This window comes from Quercus robur, chromosome 9 (assembly GCF_932294415.1).
Source record: "Quercus robur chromosome 9, dhQueRobu3.1, whole genome shotgun sequence".
NCBI lineage: Eukaryota > Viridiplantae > Streptophyta > Magnoliopsida > Fagales > Fagaceae > Quercus > Quercus robur.
In genome coordinates, this window is record NC_065542.1 from 3,307,343 (window position 1) to 3,330,358 (window position 23,016).

At 31.9% G+C, this 23,016-nt stretch overlaps 1 protein-coding gene and 1 long non-coding RNA gene across 2 annotated transcripts in view; both read right to left on the minus strand.

Moving 5' to 3' along the window:
- LOC126700431 (TMV resistance protein N-like) overlaps nt 1-23,016 on the minus strand; it is a 168,240-nt gene that overhangs the window by 48,931 nt on the left and 96,293 nt on the right. The window lies entirely within an intron of this gene.
- On the minus strand, nt 6,759-9,664 carry LOC126700473 (uncharacterized). The gene is made up of 2 exons (XR_007647187.1): nt 9,249-9,664; nt 6,759-7,117 (listed from the first exon to the last, which is right to left on the minus strand). It is a non-coding gene; the product is annotated as an uncharacterized LOC126700473 (long non-coding RNA).

Consider the following 23,016-nt stretch of genomic DNA (forward strand, 5'->3'; position numbering starts at 1 on the left):
AGTTATCATTAGATTCATTACAAAGTATTTTCAAAGAATTAACAAAAATACTAAAACGAAATCAGTAGTATTAAGCTTAGGTATGAATGTTTAATATATATCTAATTGTGTTTATTTTTAAGGACAAAACTTAGGTTCCCCCCTTAAGATTCAGCAATGTAACTACTTAACTAAAAAATACACTTTCATCCCATGAACAAAAATCCACATGGCAGAATCTTAAAAGAGAAACCTAAGGAACAACACCTAAGTACTGTACCTAAGTCTTGCCATATTCTTAAATGTGTCAGTGAATATGTAGAGAGTTACAAGTTAGTAAAAAGGTTAATTTGGAGATCCTATTTCAATAAAATTTTACAAAGTATTTTCATTAAAAAGTTATCATTAGATTCATTACAAAGTATTTTCAAAGAATTAACAAAAATACTAAAACGAAATCAGTAGTATTAAGCTTAGGTATGAATGTTTAATGTATATCTAATTGTGTTTATTCTTAAGGACAAAACTTAGGTCCCCCTCTTAAGATTCAGCAATGTAACTACTTAACTAGAAAATACACTTTCATCCCATGAACAAAAATTTACATGGCAGAATCTTAAAAGAGAAACCTAAGGAACAACACCTGATTACTGTATCTAAGTCTTGCCATATTCTTAAATGTGTCTGTGAATATGTAGAGAGTTACAAGTTAGTAAAAAGGTTAATTTGGAGATCCTATTTCAATAAAATTTTATTTTCCCTAATTTTTATAACTATCATTAACTCCTCCACTTTATATGTATGTATGGATAATTTGATTTTAAAAGATAACGACCTCTTTAATCTTTATAACTCTTTGTTTTTCTCACACTTTCCAACATTTTTTATTATTATCCGACATTTAAGGTCATGATATTTTGTTCTTTCAAATTCTATAATTTTTTTTTTTTTGAGAAGATCTATAATTTTATTTCTTATTATTTAATGAAGATTTTTTTTCCTAATTTAAAAGCGAAACCATTATTGATATAGTACAGATTACATAAGAAATATAATGTTCACATATTAAATGTAGAATATACTATAGTCAAAATCTTGTGTATATGTTTGACAGTATAATTCGCACGGTAAATATAGGGAGAGATGTTTGACACATAGGGAAGAAAAATATATCTCAAATTAAATTACCTATCTTGTAAGTGCCACCCAGAGAGATTGCCCGCCTCTCTCAAAGCATCTCTCCATTTCTGCACTTTCTTTATGTTCTCCTCAAAACGTTCTTCGTGTTCAGCAAAAGCTTGTGCAAAAGTTCCAATTTGTTTCCGTATATCAGATGGATCCACATTATAAAAAATTGGTAGAACTATCATTCATGTCTCTTTCACACATCCAATGACCTTTGCAAGTTCAGCTAGGCACCATGTAGAAAATGCATAGTTTCTTGAGAATATGACTATAGCAAACCTTGATTCTTCTATTGCTTTTGAAAGCTCTGGTGAAATTGATTTTCCTCTCTCTAGTTTTTCATCATCTCTAAAAGTGAAAATGCCCTTCTGTTTCAAAGCAAAATATACATGGTCTGTAAAATTATTTTGGGTATCCTTGCCTTTAAAACTTAGGAACACATTGTATTTCCATCGAGGTGTAAAAGAAGAAGATGATGATGGTGACAAGGCTTTTTCAGTGCTCATGGAAGCCATTGAAATTATCCTAGAAAATGTTGAACCAAAAATTAGATAAAAAGTACATTCAATTAAAATTGAAGAAACAAAATTAAAACGAAAATAGATTGGCGAAGAGGTTTCTTTTTTTTTTTTTTTTTTTTTTTTTGGGTAGACATTTCATATCAAGGATGGAGTGAAAGGAGAGAAATATAAGACATGGATGTGTGCAAGAGAAGTGAGAACTTAAAGATTTGGAGAATTGCAACAATTCTTTGTAAAGAATCTAAAATCTTTTGAAACAACGCTTGTTGAATATAATTCTAATTAATTGAAGAGCTTCTTATTTCTGATTTATCTCTCACTTTTCTAAAAGGTCTCAACCGATCCAATACTTTTCTTTTTACCTAACTAACCACAACTAGTTTTTTCAACATATTGTTATCATTATTCATTTTTTATAATTCGATAGTTGAAGTTGAGGGAATTTGAACCCTTTACATTTTAATTGAAAACATCGAAGTGTGAGATTTGAACTTAAAATGCAATTTGGTCTTGAACTCTTTTTTATTTGGCTTCTTTACGAGTGGCACATGGGATGTGAACTTAATTAGCAATACGCAAGTAATTTACTCCCCATTAGCCATTAAGAAAAGAAAAGAGGAGAAAGAGTGACCAGACGTAAAGCTTTTGTTCAAGTTCCTGCTAGTCAGCTAAAACGTTTTGGCCAAATTGCATAAAGACCCCTGTGGTTTGGGTCAATTTCAAAACACACCCTCTGTGCTTTTAATTTTGTATTATACACCTTGAGGCTTTCAGTAATGACCCATATATAAATCCAGGAAAACGCCACCAAATACAAATAGAAATAGCCCTCAAACCCATGCCGCCAGGTCCCAAGTGGGGCTCACGACTCACTGCCAATTTGCATTTTAAGAATTTGTTTATTAAACTTTAATTTAGAAAGAATTTTTATTGTTATAATTCATTAAAAACAATAATTTTTTTAATGATTATATGATAAAATGGTCACTAGCACTATAAATGATCACTTGAAACAAAAATTTCTTTTTTTTTTTTTTTTAAGAGAGTTTAACCTATGACGTCCACTCCTAATACAATCATCAGAAATTTTACCAGTTAAACTAATTGGAACCAACGAAATAAAAATTTCGTCATTACCGAAATGAACAATACAAAATTAAAAGCACGGGAATGTGAAAACTTTCTCATTGGGTCTTTTTAAATTTTAACTAAAGTTTTGTTTATACTTTATATTACTTCCTCTGGCTTTTTTACTTGCTTTAGTGAAAACTTTTTATTTTTTTTTATTTTTAAGGGCTTTAGTGGAAATTTGATGACAAGGAATTTCCTGGCGGCCAGCTGTAAAGTCATGTTTATAGTATTTATATTGATTGTAGATTAACAATAAAGTTTTTTTTTTTTTTTTTTTGGAGATGGGACAATAAGTTCTAATCAGTTTAAAAATTAAAAAAAAAAAAAAAAAAAAAAAACTATAAAGTTCTATTCATATTGCTATCTTTCTATATATTCTTGATGCCATTAATCCGGATGTGACACGCATAAATGCTTAGGGGGCATTTAGTTCAGCATGATGTTACATTACACCGTAATATTACGTTATTGTAATCTTACATTAATGTAATCTCAATACAATAATACAACATTACATTATTTAGGAAGATGATGAGATTAAGGTGATGTGATATATTTTGTAATTTTAAATTATGATAGTATTAGGAAAAAATAAAATAAACCAAAAATCTTAATGTCACATCATTGTAATGTACATCAAATTAAGGGCACATCACAGCGAACCAAACATGTTCTTAGTGGATTCTGAAAACTTTATGACTAATAATACATTCACCAATTAATTTATTATAAGCAGTGTGTGTAAAGTAGCTGAAGAAAGGTACAAGTAGTGCATAATTACTTTATTTTTCTTTTATTTGCCTACCTAATTTTGCACTTCATATCGTTGATAAAGACATAGGTTACTTTGTTGATAAAAATGTGTAACTGTGTTTGCACTTGGTTTCTGTTTTACTCTTTTTTCTTTCTTATTTAGAGTAATTTCTTTTGGGGTTTCTTAGTAAGGCTGATTTTTATTTTTTGGTCTCTCTATGATAAGTAGGAATAATTTTATGACAAAAGGCAAAAGGTGCAAATAAACTATAGACATTTAGAAACTGAAAATGAAGAGAGTAAAAAATATTGTAGGGAAAAAAATAGTGAAGGCTAGGAGCAAGCAAAGTTCGTAATTGACATTAAGATTATTTATATTAGAGTTGCTTTGACATCAACTGAAGAATCTTTACCCTTTCAAAATAATAACTATGCTTCTTTAAAATGAATAATAGGATTACTTTGCAAATAACGTAATTGTCCTTTAAAAAAATGAACATGCCAATTAATGAAGTAGTGTCCAAAAAATCAAGGCTGGTAATAGCAACTTAATTTGTTACATGCCTTCTCATGAAGTGACTTCATTGCTTCCAAGGTTTTCAGAACCGAACCGGACCGGGAGGTCGGACAGTGAAAACTGGGAATCGGGATGAAAACCGATTTTTTAAGCATAAAGAACCGGATTTTTTTTTTAATTCTATGAACCCCTAAAACCGGAGTTGGACCCCACGAGCTGGTGAGAACCGTGCGGCCCAACCCCTTAACAACTTTTTTTTTTTAAAACAACTTAACACAATTTTATTCTTCTTAATTAAATTATCCATCTCTTATAATAAATAAAAAAAAATTATAATTAAAATCCTTCAAAGATATTCAACTTTACTTCAAAAATTAATCATAAATTTTAATATTTTAATTGTTATTATTTTATTTTATTAACTTTCTTATTTAATTATTAAATATATGCTTGAAAATCATTAAATTTCCCTCACATGTATAGATATATTGTCAATTTTACTAGTTTTATAAATTTAATATCTATATTTAGGCTTTAATTAATTATGACATCATTACGGTTTGACCTTGGTTCGACCTCAAAAATCTTAAACCTCTCCCTTTTACGGTTCAATGAATAGTCTGGGTCTGAAAACCTTGATTGCTTCCACTAAGGGGACGCCATTGAGGTACAAACTCTATATAACCTCTACAAGCGCGCCGCTTGGCTTCCTACCGTAATTGTCCTAGAATCTTTGGAATCCTTCAATAGTGATTTCCTCCAATACTCTTGCTTGCAAAAGACCAGAACTCCTGGCACTCTAATGACACTCCCGGAAGTTTTGACTGTAGTGAACATCACTGGATAAATGGCTCTGTGATTTCAGTCTCACTAACACTTACTTTGGGCTTGAAATATGAGTGGCCTAATAATATGGGTATTTCAACGAAGCTTAAGGCATTGGGTTCTCAGGGTAATTCAAAGAAGCAAGAACCAATTAAAGAGAAGGGGAAATTTTAGGAAAAATGGACACAGACTATCTTAATCTTGCTCAGCACCAAAATCAAAGATTACTGAAAACCCAAGCCCACTTCAACTCAAAGACCCCAAAGGCCTCACTCTTTTCTCATAACCATGGACCCAAGGAAGCTTCCCAAGAGCTAGAGAGGACTGAGGCTCAGCAATGAATTAAGATTATATTTGAGTCCTCACCAAAATCCATTAATAAATCATTAGCTGAATATCAATAATATGTCAAAATTAAATATGTACTTTTTTTAATCTTCATATGTATATATATCTGTTGAATTTATAATAGAAGACGATAGTATATGAGGATTGTGCACTAGTTCTTAAGGTAGACACTTTAAAGTATAAACCAACTAAAATAATATCTCAAATTTACATCTTCGCAACTTAAACGGTTGGATTTTTCAATAAGATAAATCAGAATTGTTATTGCTTTGGGCTTTCATAATCACAAAGAATACCTAATGCACATGAACAACTATTATTTTAGTAACCTATCATCCCAAACAGTATTTCCCATTATGAAAGAAGTTGCCACATTATCAACAATTAAGCATTGAAATCAACTGTGAGATGGATCGCATCATATAAGTTGCAAAGGGACAATCAAGTGAAAATTTGATTCAATAGCATGATTTTTAAAATTAGGCTTTTGTTCACAGGTGTCATAGACAATCATTAAAGAGGCTTCAAAGTTCAAACGGGCTCTAGCTACCTACTTCAAGAAATAGTAAAAATTCATAGAAGTATGAACTTTTAGTAGTTAAAGGGTGCCTTGACTCCTAAAAAAAAGTGACTTGATTGTGCTATAAAATTTTAACTTAACAAGACCCATAAAATAATAGTGAGAAGTATTATCAAATCAAACTGTTAACCAATCAAACTCTTTTTAAAAAGCATATTCCTGGTTGAGTTAGTATAATGTGATAGAATGTTTTACAAAAAGTTTACCCATGGCTTTTTACTCAGGCCATGAGTTTGATGTAAAGACGAAAAATCTCAGGCAAAGCTCGAAGTCACAAAGCAGTCTGTAGCTGAGATTGACCCTCAGCTCGGCTACAACTTTCACTGTAACTACCAGGCCTCTATTTTCTATTTTGTGGGCGTTTAATTAATTTTTGGATTACATTTTTTTTATTCGCCAAAAAGAGAGAGAGAGAGAGAGAGAGAGAGAGAGAGAGAGAATTCTTGCTTACTAGCTTACTTGTTGGTTGTCTGAAGTTCAGGTCTTTGTCATTAGTGGTGAACCCTTTCAGTTGCATTGGCAGTTGGGTAAATAAATGGTTGTTCTTGATTGTTGCAAATAATTTTGAATTATGCGTTACATCATAGATGGTAAATGTTAAATGATGATTTGGGAATAATGTGAGCTCTGCACAGATTTCCAAGTTTAAGAAGTCCTATATTCTACCAGTGGCTGATGTGTTGCAACTCTTTAACATTACTTTGGGTTAGGGAACTTAAAACCTTAATATTAGTACACTTATTATAAACTGAAAAGATTTTTTTTTTTTTTTTATTAAAAGAAGGAAACAAAAAAGAAATGTCATGCTGTTTCATATACTTCTTTCATGCATGGCAAATTAGAAATTCAATAGGGGATACTCCTTTCTGTGGTTAACAAGAAAATATGCTTGCAGAAGAGATGAATAATGCAGAAAATATGCTTGCAGAAAATATCCTTTCTAGATTCTTTTGAATTGAAACACTTTGTGATCAACAATCATCACCCTATCCAAGCCAAGTTCTACTGGAAATTTCTTTAATGTTATAAGAGATGAATGATGCAGAGCAAAACAGCTAGGCTTCTAGCAGCTACTCAGCTGCATATGGCAGAGCTGCAACACCTTCAAAATTTTCCTGCCAGCACATGATTTAGGCAAAACCACTCCATCTGCACCGTCTTTGCCAGTGTCGCTTAACTGTCAGCAACACCAGCTATCCCTCCACAACTGGACACACTCGCCTTGGTACTTTCCTACAGTTACTCTGATCCAAACGTGCATGATAGGCTTGTGCATACCTGGAAAACAAAGCTTTACTGAGCATTAAAAATTCATATGCCAGCCTGTTTTGCTCCCTCAAACATCACTTTGTTGAGGTTGTACCACAAGGCCAACAGATTTATGATATGACAATCTAGAGAACATCACATATTCCTGCTATTGAAAATGTAGATCCTCCATTCACTAAGTCAACAACTGCTTCAAAGAGCAAGGATAAATGCACAAAGTTATACGGGTCTAATCTGACCAAAACCATACAGCCCAAGAAAGACTACACTTCAGGAATAAATGATCCAAGTTTTCCTCTTCCTCATAGCATAAGATATAGTTTCACTCACCACGTTTGGGAGTTGTATGAGGCCATATCAGCTTATCAGTAAATCGATATAATTAAACTGAACAATCCTGCATAAAAGGAGTTTTTAGCCATCTATATTACAAATTAACAGGGCACTTACATGTGGCAGCACCCATTTCCATCAAAACTTGACATTGGACACACATATACGATGTAACCTATTAAACTCCTAAATGTCTGGGAAAAAAAACAAAACAAAAGAAAGAAAGAAAGAAAGAATAATATAACTATGAAAAAGCAGAGGAAAAAGATATGTCTGTTCTAAATAAGATTCAAATATTATTGAGGACTCACCAATGCTTCTGCACAAGCATCACATGGAAGAATGAGGTTAATGGTGGTTTCCTAACTTTAAAAATAAAAGCAGGACATGGCCAAGGCCATTTAGTAATACTTACCATTCAATATGATATCTTAATGTTTGCAAAAAGATACTTCTCCAATTTTCAACCTTGTCTACGCATTTGTTTGCCTGCATGAGTCTAATTACTAAAAAGACAAATGAAATGAACATGGATGGTTTTCCTTGGTTATGATTTGAAATAAGTTTGGAAAATTTCAAGAATATTGAGGCCCAAAGCACAAAAGTCATTTGGTAATAATTTCCATAATTAACGAACAATGTTATGTATAAAATGAGTTTAAACTTTTAATATTACAAATCAATGGGGCAATGCAAGTGATAGGCTGATACCAGCCTTTCCATTCAAAATTGACATTACAAATATTTTATTAAACTCCTGAATGTCTGAAAAAAATATACCAGGGGGAAACAAAATAAAGAAAGGAATGAAAAATCTAATTTACAAAAATACATGTCACTTTTAAATGAGGACAAGAAGGGCAGTGAGGAGGGTGGGGAGAGATTCAGAGTTTGCATACTCTGCAGATCTAAGTACTAGAATCCTTAGATTTGGGAAACTAGAAGCAGAAGGAGGATTGAGAAAAATATTACCTATCAAACTCAGAAGCACTAACATTGTAGGAAGAAGAGACAGAAAGGCAGCCCCACCAAAGGATTAGTAATGGTTAGATCAAGCTTTTGCATAACATGTGGAATGGTGGTGCAGATCATGTGTCAATGTAGGAGGAAAGACATTTGGTTAAGCAACAGCTGCGCAATATGCGTAGGGGTATGGGATTGAAAATGGCATAGCGAAGAGTCTAAATTATGGACATTATATCCACAAAGCTTAGATTTTGATTCTGCCGCCCAAAGTATGGGCCTATGTCAGGAATGGGGACGAGTTCAGAGATGCCTCCACTCGCTTGACAGAACACTTATGGAGAAAGCACCTTGGGTTGGTAAAAACGAGAGGATGTGGCAGTGTTACTGAGGGCATTTTGTCAAGCAAAGGAGAGGGAACTCTGCAAGACCTTGCTCTCATATATCTCTCCCTCTCTCTAATTCTCTCTCCTCTCCACTCATTTTGCTTCCGATTCAGTGTGTGTGTGTTGCACTTTGTGGAGAGTTTCTATGCTTAATGAAAATTTGAGGGAGTGAAGTATAACTTTAAATGGAAAGAAACAACAATAAACCAGTACGTTTGGCAGCAAAAGCTTTCCAGTTTTGATGTATACTTGCTTTCAAGCAGATTATTTCTCTGCTTTATAAACAACAAGAAGAAGCTTTTTGTCGCAATCTTTTGTTCGTCTTAGTCAAATTTCTAGGAGTCTCATTAAAAACTCTAATCAAACACATGGTGGGCAATCCATGAATATGTTTACACAAGAAAAAGATATTGTAGCAACGAACAGAGCTTGAATTAAGAAGAAAGACAGTGACTTACAGGGAAAAAAGTTGATTAACCTTCAAGGTCACTTTCACTTAGCTCTTCAGTCTTCACTACAGTCTTTGTACTCACTTGACTCCTCACAGTCAGAGTTACCATGGGCCATAATTTCTAGAAGTCTTGCAATCCTTTTTGGGTGAGCTTTGTCATTAGAGCTTCCAGCCCCATCATAGTCTTCACGGGTTCTCTTCGCTTCGTAACCTTCCGCCGCTTCTCTCAGACAGAGTTCGGTTAAGATCTAACCATTACTAATTGTGAATGTCCTTCGTAACCCACATTTTTTCACGTAGTCCACTTGTTGGATAATTTTCATGTTCAGCTTTGCTTAAATAATTTCTTTCTACTGACACCACTCGTAAAATTATATATCAAAATTATGACTTTGGCCTTTGGGTCTGGTTGATTATTATCTTTTTTAAATTAAAAATTTCCCCCCAAGCATGGCGTGAGTCTGTATCGGATTAGCATTTCAACTCAAACTAGTCGCTAACCCGTGCGATGCACGGGATAGTTAAATAAAATTTATACACATTCACTTTTATTGGTACAATCATTTGAAAATAATTCTAACTAATACTCAAATGTAAGAGACACATTGATTTACTATTTAAAGTAGCCTTCTGAAGAATTTACACATATTGTGTAACTGAGCCTTAATTTCTCATCAACAATAAAAACATGGAAATTCAAAACATGGAAAGAAAATAAAAATTACAACAATTAATTCCATTATCTTTCATGCTATACTTTGTAATTGTACGGAATTAAGTCAACTCAATTTAAGTAGTTGTAATAAAATTGGCTTCTACTATTCTCTGTTCTATAGAGATATGAACATATTGGATTTCTCAAACAATTACCGGTATTGCAATAAAATGATTTATTATTGAAAATAAGAAACAAAGAAAATCTGTCTATAGCTTAAGAAACACAATATACTAAAATTAAAGAGATAAAATTTTTGGAGGACAAAATATTATAGATAATTTTAGAAACAGATTATACACTTAAAATGATTAGTAATTTATAGCACTTACCCCCCACTATTAGTATACAGACACCAAGTGCGGTCGTCGTAACCCTTTGAAAGAACCTTCTCCAATTGGACCCTATCAAAAAAAAAAAAAAAAAAAAAAACCACCCAATTAACAAAATTGATCCAAAAGGGTCTAAAAAGCACACAAAATCAATTCAAAAAACAAAAATATGAGACAAAGTAATTACTTTCCGCTGCCAATGAAATCGTCTTTTGTATTGCTGTTCCAAATTGCAACACTTATCTCTCTAAGGCCTTCAATTAACTAAAACACAAACTTCTCTTGGAATACCAGAGTATTATGACCATCTATACACACACACAAAAAAAACAAAATCAGCATAACTCACTAATATTCTATATAAGCCTCAAAAATATAAAGAGAAATTAAAGGGGTTGAATTTTTACGTTTGGAGAGAGAGAGTTTGCAGAAACTTTGGCTTTATATTTCTTAACTTGAGAGAGGGGTAAAGTTGCTAGGGTTTTGAGGTGTTATAATGTTTTTATTTTTATTTTTTATTTTTTAAATATTGTGCTGACGTGGAAAATTGTGGTACCAGCAGAGGCAACTTGAGAGAGGGGTAAGGTTGCTAGGGTTTTGAGGTGTTATAATGTTTTTATTTTTATTTTTTATTTTTTAAATATTGTTTTTATTTTTTTTTTAAATATTGTGCTGACGTGGAAAATTGTGGTGCCAGCAGAGACTTCGGTTTTATATATATATATATATATAGATAACACAACTCCTTTTTAATAATTTTAAAAATTTATGTATTTTAAATTTGTTAACTTGATTCGTTTTAGATTTAGAGAATTTGATGGTTTTATTTATTTTAATATTTTGATAGTTTTTTTAATATAATTCAAATATTAGGCTAATTTGTAAATTTTTTCAATAATGAATTTAAATGATTTAATGATATTTTTTTTTTATTAGACCTTCCAAATGGCTCCAATCTGACCCTTACAGTTTGGGTTGAGTTGATTTTTAGAGCTATTTTGGGTTATGTTAGCATGGGTGAGAAATTTTTGGACTTGAGGAGGTCAATATAGAATAAAAAGTTTCTCAAACCTAAGCCAATCATGTACACTACACACTTTGTTTTTAGTTTGGTCATATCATTTTACTAAAAGCGATCATTTTGTATAATATAGACTAAACTTTTTTATAGGCTATAAAGTTTAAAGACCAACTATGTATTTAACCCTAAAATCAAAAACAAAATATTTGCTCGTGCAAATTTAGGATATTTCAAATATCATGACTTTTAAATTATATAGAGACTTATTAAGCCTACATTTGAACAAATCAAACTATTGACCAATTAAACTCACTTCCGAATTATTCAGTCCTATTGGGTCTAGTTGGGTCCATTCGGTCTTACCTTCTCCACTGAGTCCAGCCCCATCGTAATCATCACAACTTCGTTTGGCTTTGTCACATTCCACTATCATAGCCATGCTCTCATAAGGAGAGATGCTACTGTTGCTATGCTGGGCCATTGTTCGATCGAGATCTTCTATGTCTTTATTGTATATCATACGGAACCCGCATTTTTTAACCTCCTCACCTGGACCTCCTGTTTCAATTTTTATTCCAATCTGAGTGAATCCATTCGCATCACTTTCAGACAATAATTTATTTGATTTCTCATCGAAGAATTGAGGAGTTACATAGAGTAGCCAAAGGTGATCTGGTAAAACCTTAGGAATTAAGCTACTGCCTAGTGCAGGAGACATTCTTTTTCCATTGGCTGTCAATGAACATTACAGGGGAATTAAGCAACTGATTTGGTGATCAACATCATGTGAACAAAACACAATGCAAACAACAATTCCCATCCACTCATTATACAAATGAGAGGGTTGTTTTATATTCACTTCAACCCCCATGCTTTGGTGCCTAAACCACTCTGGCATTTCACTTCCTGGAATAACAATCTCATATTTCTCAGTGGGAGAGAGAGAGATCTTAAGGGACTTTTTTATCCCTAAGATAAACCAGTCTATGCAGCTTTGATTGTTAGCCAATTTAAAGCAATTGTGAAGAAAGAGAGATGGTTCCAATAAATCTCTTGATTTTAATTGATCTGGTAACATTTCCAGTGAAACACAACCTTCAGCATAAATGGATTCAATATTCAATGGAAGCTTTGGCAACGATCGAAGACTAGTGCAATTATCCAACACCACCCATTTCAATTTCGAAAGTTGAATGATGCTTTCCGGAAGGCAAACAAAATCATTTCCACTTAGATCCAAAAGTTCTAAAGAGAATAAGGAACCAATATCATCAGATATTACCTTGAGATTGCAATCACTTAAGTTCAAGCCGGTCAAAGAACATGCACATGATAAAGAAGAGAATAGCACGTCCATGGGATCAGGACTTCTTGGCATTGAATAAAAAGGGAGGAGCTCATTCCACAATTAATTAGATGATGATGATGATGATAACCCCTTACATTCATTGAAAGACAGTGTTTTAAGATTTTTTAAGAGACCAATGGAAGAAGGGACCTTTCTTATAGCAGTTCTGCTCATGTACAACCGCTCTAGACTTTCAGCATTCCCTAGGTTCTCTGGCAGTCTATTCAGTTTTGAGCATCCGTAAAGATCGACTAATCTAACCAACTTCAAATTACAAATGGTGCTAGGTAAACACACAAGTTTTTGCAATCCCATAAACTCAATGAATCAAGATTAGTCAAATGCTCAATTGATGTGGGTAGTTTTGTAATTGCAGTACCACCCAAGAGAAGTGTGTGTAAACGTTTCATGTTTCTCCCGAATTCTGGAATTTGTTTTATTTTTGAGCATCTAGAAAGATTAAGATACGTAAGACAATCCATTTCAAACTTGCTTGGAAGGCTTGTGAGGTTCTTGCATCCTTCTAAATTAAGAATAGTAAGCATTTTATGAATTCCAATAGATGGGTGAATCGTACGTAAATTTATACAATCTTCAAGAACCAATGTCATAAGATTTGGGACTTTAATGATGTTTGGGGTTTCAATAAGTTTTTGAGATTTTGTCAGCTTGATAAATTTCAACATCTCAAAACTCTGTTGAAAGGCAACCAAAAAGAAAAGTGTAAGAACTTTAGCTTCAAGTCTTCAACAAACAAACTTAATAAATAAAAAAATTGTATAAGATTACCTAAATTACCTTTGTTCCTTTCCAAAGTCGTTCAATGTAGCTACAACACATGCAAAGTTCAACAAGCTCATTTGATTGGAAACTTGATGGCAACGATTTCAAAGGGTACCCTTTCCAATAAAGAAATCTTAAGCTATTGGGAAGTTGTTTAAGATCATTCGTAAGATGAATGCCACAAATTTTGAGCAATTTTAGATATTGCAGCTTTGCAAAGGCTTCGGGATTCCAATCTACCATTTCTGGTACATAAAATTCTAGTACTATGCCTTGAACTGCCTCTGTTCCCTAATAATAAGAATAAGAGAGATTTGTATAAAATGTATTATTGCTAGACTATTATAATTTAAACTCCATTATTCTTTAAAAAAAAAGATATGCTGAATAATATGATAAGATATATGCTTAGTTTCTTTCATACCCTTTACTGTAGTTTTTGTCTGCACAAACAAAGGGGATTAGTGAATTGCAAAATGTAGAATGACCAAACTTACTCTATATTAGACTTTGTTAAATAATATAAAAGAGTATACACTCAAGTTTTGAAGGTAACCTCTTACCTTATTATTTGTGAGTACATTGTTAATGTCCCGAAATGACCATAGTCTGCTGCGCTTTCCAGGTTCTTTAGGGCACTCTTGATAAACTATATCCCTACCCATTTGTTGTAGTAAATCATGCATCCACAATCTATTGCCACGAACTTTTATGAGAGATTTCTCAACAAGAACCTCCATTCCAACATTAGGGGAAAGGTGAAGATAAGCTAGTATTTTTACTACATCATTTTTGATCTTATGATTAAAGAAACACACAATGTGTAGGAATATTTCCTTCTCTACCTCATCAAGTCCATCAAAACTTATTTTAAGTACTTTGAGAATTTCTTTATTAGGAAATTCTTTAAGCTTATTTAATGTACTTTTCCATTTATCAATACTTCTACCGAACAAAAAAGAACCCAAAATCTCAATAGCTAAAGGAAGACCATTAGCATAATACACAATATCTTTGGATACCTCTATATAATCCTTGGGAGGATGGACTTTTTTAAAAGCTTTCAAACTCAAAAGATGAAGAGCTTCATTATAATTCAATCCTTCAACGTCAAATATTTCTTCTACTTCAAGTATTTCTAGTAAATGTCTATCCCTTGTTGTTATGATAACTCCACTACCTGAACCAAACCAAATACGCTTCTCAGCTAACTTATTTATTTGGTCTAATTGATTTACATCATCAAGAATGAGAAGAATTCTTTTATGATGTAACCTATTCTCGATCACTGAAACTCCATGACAAACATCTTGTATACTCATACTTTCATTGAAAATTTGAAGAATAAATTGTTCTTGTAATCGCACTAAACCCTCTTTTTCATAAACTTCCCTAACATTTGCAAGAAAACAACAACCTTCAAATTTATTAGAAACCATATGAAAAACAACTCTAGCAAGAGTTGTTTTACCAATTCCCCCCATTCCCCAAACCCCTATAATACGAACATCATTTAATCCCATAGTCAAACATGACTTCAATTTCTCCGCTCGAGAAATTATTCCTACTTGGTCTTTGATATCTTTTGAGTATGCATAAGTCAATTTATGCCATAGCTCTCCCACAATGTTTTGGATAATTTTTTATTCTAGCCTGCAATTAACAGAGAATAGTATATTTTGAGTTCAAACCACAAAAAATGGTCCGAAAAGAAAAGAAGTAGAAATCCAATGTTTTATTATGTTAAGTGAATAGAAAATTATCAGTTAAATGGCTTAAGACAAAATAGAAAGAATCATGAACATGTATGTAGGTATGCTTATGGTTTAAAACAAGATTAAAGATAAAGAAGAGTATTTTTTAATTATTTAAGAAAGAAATATGTCAAATAGAATTAATTTCCTATTTGCCTTATTATTATTACAACTATCATTAAGCCCCTCCCTGCTATAAATGTAGTTATGTGTATAGTATATGAGAATACTACATCCACAATATTTTCACAACACTTTTACAATAAATCATGAGTGGTAAGTTGTCATTGGTTCTAAACTTCTAATTTGAATCCATAACTTAAATTACTTTTTTGCCCACTCATAATAGTTAATAACAACCTATCACTTAAGATTTGTTCTGAAAATATTGTGGACATAGTATTTCTCATAATATATTGGAGTGGAAGTTCAATAAAAATCCAAATCATCATATATTTTAAACTAATGTGCAAATTATTTTAAAAATCAATTACGAATTGAAATTAGATTCTAAATGAACTCCAATTTTGTTTAATTGTCCACTAATTTGATGCCAAGTTTCCTTTTAATTGCCCACTAATTTGATGCCAAGTTTCTCTATATTTTAAAGGGGTTTCAATTTGTGCCTCGTGTCATTCAATCTCTCATTTTGTATAAAATTTCTTTACATGTATTTTCATAAATATAAACTTACAAAAAAAATCATAGTAAAAGTATATTATATTTATATGTAAAACTTTGAATGCATAATACTTACAACCTATTCAAGACAAATTTTAAGTGCTTCTAAAACTACTTCTAACCCTTTTTATATGGATCCCATATTAAACCACTTCTAATCTATTTAAACTAATGGATTTTCTTTTAAAAACAAAAAACTTATTATTGGTCGAACTATGAATTTTAATGAAAAAGTACATGATGCTCTAAAACTTGGTTATTCATATATTATTTTAAAAATGAATACTTGAAAAAAAAAATTAATCACAATAAAAAAAATTAAGTTAAGAAGTAACAATTTTTTTTCATTTTTTATTTTATAAAATAAAATAAACAAGAATTAAAAATTTGCCACTTTTACCAAATAATATTCTTAAAATGATATTTTAAGAGTTTTTTTTTAGAAATAATTACAATATGCTGCTAACCTCGCAACTCGAACCCTTTCCCCCCTAGACCCTCAAGCACTTTGTGCATGCGGAGGTGCCAATTCAACTACAAGGAATGACCATCATAATATTAAATTTATGTAAAAATTATGATATGCATCTAATTATATTTATTGTAAATGTATCTATGCTAAGGTTACAAGCTAATTAGATTCCAATGACACTTTAAGTTTGTGCCCAATATCATATCAATTAGATTTCACATTTTCTAATTTTGTGTGAATTCCCTCTGATCTAAACTACTTATAGTATGTTTAGAACTATGTCAAGCCGAATTAAAATCACTTCTACTCATTCTACTTGATGCCTAGTAAAAACTAGTACACTCATTTTAACCATTTAAAGTTTTCTAAAAAAAAAAAAAACCCCTATCATATCTATTAAAAAAAATATCATTAATTTAATTATAAATTTCTATGAAATTTTTTACTATATTCTAAAAATTGTCTTTACCTTTTCATTATCTCTTCATAATAAATCAACTTTCACAACTTACATGAAAAATATAAATAGTTACACGAAAATAACAAAAATTAGGTTAAGAAATATTAATTAAGTATAAGAATAATTCAGCAAACAATATGTTCTTTTAAACTAAAATAGGGCAATTAATAATGAATAATTTACATCTCTAGCAAATGTTATCAATTCTAGAACGTAATTTTATTAAAATAGATAGGAACCTCTAATATGTATCTAATTAAGTTTATCATTAAATGCGAATGTACTTATAAAATAAGTTACAAGCTAGTAAACAAATTGATTTGAAGCTCTTTTTTCAATAAAATTTTATTTTGACAAATTATTTTTTGTAAATATCATTAATTCCTACACTACTTTAAATGGAATTGTTAAATATTAGCAATGCGATGTGTTATACCATGTTGTGTATGCTAGAGTAGATGCAGAAGAGGAAGCATAGAGGAGGAACACTGAGAACACGAGGGTTACGTGGTTCAGCCTTACAGCCTACATCCACGGAGGAATCCCTTAAGGGCTACATCTTTATTATCTGAGAGTGTAGTACAATAACCTCCTGTGTTACAATAAACCCTAACATGAGTATATATAGGCGACTAAACCCTAGATTATTAGTACAAGCAGGAATGGACTTGGGCCTATTACATTAGGCTAATATGTCTAATATATATCTCTAACAGGAATTAAGTATGATTCAATTTCAAATCTCTTCTTCAATCTAAAACAAAAAAAAAAAAAAAATGTTAAATTAAATTACCCATCCTGCAAATGCCATCCTGAGAAATTGGCCACTTCTCTCAAAGTAGCTCTCCATTTCTGCACCTTCTTTTTGTTCTCCTTTTTGTGTTTAACAAAAGCTTCTGCAAAAGTTCCTGTCTACTTTCGTACATCTGATGGATCCACTTTATAAAAAATAGGTAGAATTGTCATTCCAGTCTCTTTCATGCATTTAATGATCTTTGCAAGTTCATCTAGGCATCATATTGAAGATGCATAGTTTCTTGAGAGAATGACAATAGCAAAACTTGATTCTTCAATTGCTTTCAAGAGCTTTGGTGAAATTGATTTTCCTCTCTCAAGTTTTTCATCATCTCTAAAGGTAAAAATGCCTTTTTGTTTCAAAGCAAAATATAAATGGTCTGTAAAACCATTGCGTGTATTCTCACCTCTAAAACTGAGGAATACATCATATGTCCAACAAGGTGTGAAAGAAGAAGATGATGAGGCTCTTTCAGTGCCCATAGAAGCCATTGAAAATATTCTGATAAACCGTGAACCACAATTTATTAGATAACAAAGTACATTCAATTAAAATTGAACAAAAAATTAGAAGGAAAATAAATAAAAGAGATGGATTCAAGAAAAGTGAGAACTTAGGATTTGGTGAATCACAAGGATTATATAGCTCTAAAACTTCTTGAAACAACGCCACCGGATATCTGATACTAGAAGAAATTGTAAACTTTTATATATAAATATAAATATATATATATATATATATATATATTCTTTTTTCTTTCTTTTTTTATTCTTAGGCAATGTCCTATCTATTGTGGTTTTTGACCAATTTAAGTTCTATTCATATTGCTTTCATTCTATATGTTCAGAATTCAGATACTGTTATGATGTGATATCCATTGTGCATGAGTTCTTTATCTTTTTGATATGCCCTTATGATGTGATTAGCCTATGCAATGGTCGTTTGTACGCACATTATATAGGGGGGAAAGTTCATCTCATTTTCAGATAATTCTTTTTTTTTTTTTTTTTTTTTTATGTGACAAAATTTAAACATATGGCTCTTTATATGCTGAAATTGCTGGAATTAACTCTGAAATCCTGCAATTGAAACAATCGGTTCTATTACCTAAGTGCTAAACTTGGCCTAAGTTTAGCCTTCTTAGGCCGTAAATGAGCTGAGCACAACCAAGTATTAAAAGTTAAGGCTTGTTTATTAAATTTTATTTTGAACACAAGCTGAGCTTACTCATGACTCATGAGCTACTTGATTAATTTATTTTTTTTCTTATTTATAGTAAAATCATTACTAAAATGTTTTACCCTTCACAAATCTATGATTTTTTTTTTTTATTGTTATTATTACAAATGGATTGTTTATATTGTGAATAAACTACAAATAATAATTTTATATCATATGAACTATTTTCCCAACTTGTATAACCTAATTTCAAGTCTATATAAATATATTTTTAAACATGTATACATATAAATGTATAGAATTATATATAATTAATTCAAGCCCTATTCACAAACACATTATTATGTTTGAACTTGACTTGTTTAATAATCGAGCCTAAAGTTGGGTTTGAGCTTAGCCTGTTTACTAAACAAACGAACATAAACAAGCTCCCAGACAGCTTGGTTTATTTACAGACATACCCCTAGAGCTTTACTTGTCTCCTTTTAGAGTAGTGATCATTTTTTAGAGGGCAATACTAATCTGTATCTTCTACGGTGAAGTACTTGTAAATATATTGATTTTTGTGTTGACCTTGACCCATTTTTTCAAACATGTGAGAGTGAGACATATTCATGTTTGGATTTCAACGAATCAAAATCTTTCAGTGGTGGTGGTGGGATGAATATTTATTGGGTATTTGGGTTTTTCATTTTTCATTTATATTCGTAACGGAACTAATTAAACACGAGATTTTGATTCCTAAGTCCTAACCCCACCATCAAGTCCAAATCACAAAACTCACTGACCCACAGACCAACGGCCACATAAACCCAGCACAGACCCTCAGGCCTCAACCCCACCATCTGTTTCAAAAGTATAGCACAATTCATAGAATAGGTACATGCCATTAAAATTTTAAAACTGAAGAAAAAATTAGAAGGAAGATAAATTAGAGAAGAGGAAAAACAATTTGTTGTGGATATATTTTATTACAAGGAGAGAAAAATATAAGACATGGACGTGTGCAAGAAAAGTAATAACTTACGGATTTGGAGAATTGCAGCTATTGGCTGTTGTAAAGCTCTAAAACCTTTTGAATACAGACTGTTTGTTTTTGTGCTTAGGCAATGCTCTCAAATATGATTCCAACACCTTTTCTTTTATCCCTACTACACGGACTAGTTATTATTCTTTGAATGCATTTACTCTTGACTTTGAATTTTGGTTTCTTCAAACCTGTCAATTAGGATGGACTAAAACGTGTCACATGAGCTTTCTTTGATTGCCCGGCACTTACTCCACTGATCATAAAAATAAATCAAAATTATAACTTTTCTAGTGTATAATCTCATGTATATGTATCGGGTATATTTAAAAATAATCACAATTACACACACATATATGATTTAGAATCAAATTGGATTTGGACTTTTCAATTTTACACCCAATAATTCACTTGCCACAAAAATTACAAAATTAAATAAGACACGAAAATTTTATTCCAATTGAAATCCAATTTATAATATAATTGGATTTAGACTATTCTATTTTTGCACCTAATAATTCACTAGATACAAAAATTTAAAAGTTAGATGGAACACATAATGCAAAATTAGACTAATTGAACTTTCTCTAAACTTTGGCTTTAACTCTCTCTCTCTCTCTCTCTCTCTCTCTCTCTCTCTCTCTCTCTCTCTCTATATATATATATATATATAGGGAATAAGCTTTTCATAATTTTCATAAAATAAAATCTCTAAAAATCACTAAAATGAAAATCAAAATATTATCAGACTTTGAAACTTATATATATTGAGATTTGTGAAGGCGAAATTTTATCAAATCAAACAGTTGAACAATTGGACTCTTTTCATAATGCTTTTATGCTATTATATGCTTGACAATATGTTTACTAAGTTGGTCACTTTGGTTTGGTGGACCAAGCATTAAACAAATGACACAACCCCTTACTAATTAGCTGTACTATCAATTAAACAAGAACAATGATTACTGGAATTAACTCCGAAGTCCTGCAATTGAAACAATTGGTTCTATGCTTGTAAGTGTGGAATGCTAATTTGCATCTTCTAGGGTGGAATGTTTGTAAGTGTATTTTGCCATATAATGGCCCATCATTAGCAAAGAGTGACATAACATTTTCTGTTGAGATTGCTCCTATCATATTTTGGAGTCGTTAAATTCTTTTCAATATATGTTTGTATACTAAGGTTATATTAAATTTTACAATAGTGAGTTTTTAGGGGCCATAGGATTTTATTTTTTAATTTGGGGAACGGGGACAATAGGTGTAGCTTCATGGTTATCTGCTAAAAGCATGTAGCGTGTTCCACTTTGGGCCACTTCCAATTTCAGGGGAAATTATCTCATGGAGCCAAGTAAATTCTATGCACTTCCTCCTTTTGATTTTTGTGTTGACCATGACCCATTTTTCGGAAAGATGGTACTAGGTCAACTGCTTCGTTGGTCTTCAAGCCCAGCCCACTTTCTTCGTTCTTGGAAAGAGTACAATGGGGTATAACTCCTGCCTTGAAGTTTTGTTTGATATTACTTTCTTCAAAGTAGACATCATTATAATGTGGACTACATGATTATTTTTAGAGTAAATGGATGGACCAATAATGTATGCAGTAACTTTCGCTAAAAATTCAATCCGTTTTCTACGTTTATTCTTAACAATAGAGTACTATCATCAGGGGTGTCAAATGCCAAATATTTGGTATTTGACACACCAAACACCAAAAAACTACTCTTATCAGGTGTTGTAAATGCCAAAATATTTAGCATGATTGAATAGTACAGTCTTAAATATGAGAGTGTACGGACAAAAATTGTATAAATTTTAATATTTTTTATTCTCTTTTCTCTCTCCTTTCTCTTCACTTTATTCTTTTCTCTTCTCTCTCACCGGTTCCCTCTTTGTTACCTCTGTTCCTCTCACTGATTCCTCTCAATCTCTCTCACCCTTTGAAGCCGCTGTTGCTGATCTCGCCTATAGTCCGACTCGCCCAGCTGCTGTCAATATCGTCAACCGCCATTGATCTCACTCAGCCACGCTCAATCTCACTCATAGTCTCACCTTCTCCAATCATGGCCGATCTCACCCCGAGGCCGCTGTCAATCTCACCCTCTTCCCTCTCCTCTTTGTTCGCCTTTCACTCTGCCTCTCTTTGGTTGTGGATATATATATATTTTTTTTTGCTACAATTTGGGTTGATCTGATATTGGTGAGTAATTGTGGCGGTTGTGGGTTGATTGTGGTGGTTGGTTTGCAGTAGAGGTGGGTTGTAGTGGTGGTGATGGTGGCGGCTTCTAATATGATGGGTGAGCTGTGGATGATGGTGGGCTGTGGGGGTGGTATGAGTTCTGTGTTTGTTTTCTAAATTGTAGGTGGTAGGAGGTGGTGGGTTGTCGGCTATGGGCGGTGATAGTGGCAGTGGTGGTGGTGGGCTGTGGAGGTGATGGCTGGTGGTGGTGGGATGTGGTTGATTTGGTTTTTGTTTTTATTTATTTTTTTAATATAGCTGGGTTTTATTTTATTTTATTTTTATTTTTATTTTTTTTAATGTGGTGTAATATTAAAATGGAAGATTTGATATATAGCGAATTATAAAATGATGTGGGAAAATAATAAAGTAGGCTTTTGATGTGTCAAAATAACTTTTTTTTATAAAAGAGTTGATGAGAATGCTCTTATATTATTTAGTCTTGGTCCACTTTCTACTTGTTTTTTACTTTAGTGTTTAACCTAATGGTGACTTTAGTCTTTCAGTTTCCACGCTTTTGAAAAGAGGTAAATACGACACACTAACAGATTAACCTAATGGTGACTAATATACAAGGCTGGCCCAAGGCCTAGGCCTAAGGCCTCACAATTTTTTTTTTTTTTTTTAAATCCCTATTAAAAAAAGGCCTCGTCTCCCTTCCTAAAATGCCAAAAATTTTATAAAAATATAACATTTTTTAAATAATTCATACTTTTTTTTTTTAAGAGTGATGCTAAAAATATCACAAATTTTACTATAGGTTTAATTGACATATCACCAATCACAAAAAAAGTAATTCAAATACAAATAAATTAAGTTGTTGAAATTCATCAATTATAGTCATTATCACATTATATTGTGAACTTTTTGTAATATCTTTTCCATTTCTAACAAGGCTTCCAAAATAGGAGACCAATAGAAATTTAAACCAATTGAAACCCTAAAAAAAAAACAGATGCTACAAATGT